The 3,347-nt window shown below is 48.3% G+C and overlaps 1 protein-coding gene across 1 annotated transcript in view; it reads right to left on the reverse strand.

Moving 5' to 3' along the window:
- Positions 1-2,708, reverse strand: part of LOC105821513 (ras GTPase-activating protein-binding protein 1) — a 63,826-nt gene extending 61,118 nt beyond the window's left edge. Inside the window, exon 1 of the mRNA XM_012658219.1 lies at positions 2,609-2,708. The gene's annotated coding sequence lies outside the window, so the exon portion shown is untranslated. The remainder of the gene's footprint in view (positions 1-2,608) is intronic.
- Positions 2,709-3,347: the final 639 nt, after the last annotated feature.

A 3,347-nucleotide genomic window follows, 5' to 3' on the forward strand; every position in this document is an offset into this window, starting at 1 on the left:
AACATTACCAAAATCTCCTAATGTTCACTTAGTAGACTGTCAGCTGAGAATAGCAAGCTGAGTGTGAATTAAATAAAGAACAAAGAACTGCCCACTTTTCTACCTGTTAGAAGAGGTACAAAAGCTCAGACTGAAAAGTACCGAGCTCCAACAAAAGTAATCTATGACTTGTTTGGGAAGTTGGGAGGCCCATGGGCCTTGTCACAATTTGCTTCAATTCACTTGTTCTTGATAAATGAATGCCTAAGTGACCAGCTGAGGTACCAATTTGTGAAATAATCACAATTTTCAGATTTCTACCCACCTGATAACCATTTTCCCGAGGCCAAGAACAGTTCTTTAACATTTAAAGTAGAAGCTAACAAATTTTCCCTCAATAATGCATATAGTAATTTCATTCTGACATATTTTACCTCAAACAGTAATAAAATTAGCTAGATTCAAACTTAACAGTTTAAATGTAGGTCATTACAGTGTTTTAACACTTGATAACTTAAATTGCTCATCTTTAAGACTTAAGTTAAAATGCTAATTTGCAAGTAACTGGAATTGCTACACAAGCCAAGTTCCAAGCAAAACAATGTTTCATTATAAAGCTGTTATTTATGGCAACACCAACCAAGGTAAGAACTTGTCCATACAATATTTTAATCCTTTAGCTACTTTCAGTTAAGAAGTATCCAGGAAAGTACTTGGTAAATAGAAACACAAATATTAAACTTCCTCATACTTTTTAATTTCTTTACAAGTATGTGCATTATGTGCTCCTTCTGACTGCAAAAATCCCTTAAAGGACTGATTCTAAAAAGCATCTGTACAAAAATATACAATACAGCAAAATAAATGTCTTTAAAATAGTTGAAAGCTATTTAATTCAAAAGAGCTAGTCCCAAAACTTTTATTGTAGTTTTGTCTCAAGTAGACATTTGTGATGTAAAGTTAATGATCTGAATCTATAACATTTATTTCATTAAGCCAAGGCGTATACTGGCTTTAAACTACGCAAAAATACTAAAATACTACTAGAAAAATATAAACTCAAGTCCTTGAAGGTAAGAAAGGCATCTTCTATGTTTTTGCATATACACAGGAGTGTAGCAGAGTAAATGCTAAATAAATAACTAAACCTAGCCAGACTTTCATCCACATGCGAAATCCCATCTGACACAAGTGTATTTTCCAATACATATCAAACACGAGTAATTCACGTAGCGTGATAAGCTCCACAGAGGTCAAATTTATACTGTAACTGGGCGCGAACCTTTTTCCATTACAATTTCATATTTTTATTTTTCTGAGCCTCTCCTTTTCACAGGTCAAGTTCATATTTTAACTCACAGTTGCTGGTGAGGTCTGAAACTCATCACTCTGGACCTCATTTTCTTCAACTGGTAAGTTAATCTACTTAAAGGTCTTTCTCCAAAAGTCTGCTCCAATTTAAAAAAGAAAAAAGGAAAAAGATTCAAGCTCTAGCACCAGAGCCTAACTTCCCGCTGGCGGGAATTTCCCATCACCATGCTACGAGATTCAGACCTGATGAAGAACATAGTCCGTGTTCATTTGCGTGTACTCATTTTTTTCTCCGCTTTTTCCAGAAACTATTACGGCAGCACATCTATCAACTATCGGTACGAAGACACGTATGAAGGAAGCCCAAACCTTTTTCCTTTGTCACATGCCCACTTCCAACCTTAGTCCCCCTGGAAGCCCACAACTGGCCTAAGTGCAAATGCCGCTGCAATCTCCTCGGCAGCTGGCCTTTGGGGGCAGATGCTGCCCCAGGGACAAGTGCTCTTGGCGCAAAGGTGCCTTGGAGCCGCACATGGCGCTCCAGTAAAGAATGAAACAGGCTTGGGGGCCAGGAGCTTGAGGGCCTGGGTTCAAACAAATACCTGCCCCTTACCGTCTCCACCTGTGTGCCTTACGCCTTAGTCCGCTGTAGAATGAGAATAACCGTACCTACCTCTTTGCGTCGTTGTGAAAATTAAATGAGGGGCGGACAAGTTGCCCAGCACCGTGCCTGGCACACAGTGAGGGCTTAGAACAAACGTTAGTTATTATTACCACTAAGCATCCATGCAATCGCTGCTCCCTCTTCTCTCCCGGGAAAGCGAAGCAGCGGCACTTCTGCTCTGCGGGCCGGTAACACTCTTACCGTACTTTAGCGCTGGCCCTAACCCTAAATAAAAAGCCTCCTCCTGGTCCGCACTAAGCTGGAGCTCCTCGGCTAAGGGAGGAAAGGCTGGCGCGTGGCAGGGAGGAGGGACGGGCGGGAAAAGCTGACCAGTCGGCCCCGCGGGGCCCCCAGGCCCCCGAGATCGTCCTGGGGCCCGGGCGGCGGCCGCAGCTCGCTCCCGCCCCGCGTGGCCGTTGGACGCAGCACGCGCACGCGGCGGACACGGCCACGCGCTCCAGCCGGTGGGGGTGCAGGGGGCGGGAGCCGCCGCGCGCCCGTCCATCCGCCGCGCGCGCCTGCGGCCGTTGGGGCGGAGGGGGTGGGGGTTGGGGACGCGCCTCGCGCGGCCGCAGCTCGGACTTCTCTCTCTCCCAACCGCCCCAGCTCGTCCTCGTCCTCAGGCCGCGCCGCCCCGCCCACACCCCGGCGTACCTGCGCAAGAGAGCGGGAGAGGAACAAGCTTTGCTCCACTGCACTGAGGATGGCAGAAATCCCGCACGCAACTGCGTCCGCACACACGCGTGCTCCGCCGCCGGTCTATATAGCCGCGATTCAGCCTAACTTGTTGCGGCCAGGTCGGGCCAGCGGATGGCCAATCCCGACTGTGTCCTTTGGACTCTTCGAACAGCAATTGGGTACTGACTCAGGATGAAGGCGTGGCTCTTGATTGGCTTTGACTCATGCCTATGAGACTATCAGAATCTCGTTTCCCTAGTAACAGATTGGCACTAGGAGCGACCAATAGCTGGAAGGTAGCGTGGAAGGGAGGGTGGGCAGTTCCTTGACTGATACCCATAGTAGCAAATAAATATGTGGGACTGCTCTCATTCGTTAAAACGTCTTCACCTGGGCGGAGATCCGTTTTCCATGCAGGAGCGGTTGCTCCACAAGGTGGGGCCCGTGTACTTTGGGGAAGTAAACCCCAAGCAACTAGGAGGCGGGCGCCCAGGAGGCCAAGGAAGGCCTCGGCCAATCTCCACGCCGGAAGGAGCTGATTGACAGGGGGGTTGGACTGCTCCAAAGAGCCCGAACCCCAGGCCCGCCCGGCTTTCTGGGGCGGCGATGAGGCTGTCCAGGCTCCGGCTTCTGTCCTCTTTCCTTTCTTTCCCTGCGCTTATTAGGTCTGGCCCCTGAGGTCTCCTCTGCTGCCTTTTCCCCACGGTTTGGTAGC

Source organism: Propithecus coquereli, unplaced genomic scaffold (genome assembly GCF_000956105.1).
Source record: "Propithecus coquereli isolate 6110/MARCELLA unplaced genomic scaffold, Pcoq_1.0 Scaffold58, whole genome shotgun sequence".
Classification (NCBI taxonomy): domain Eukaryota; kingdom Metazoa; phylum Chordata; class Mammalia; order Primates; family Indriidae; genus Propithecus; species Propithecus coquereli.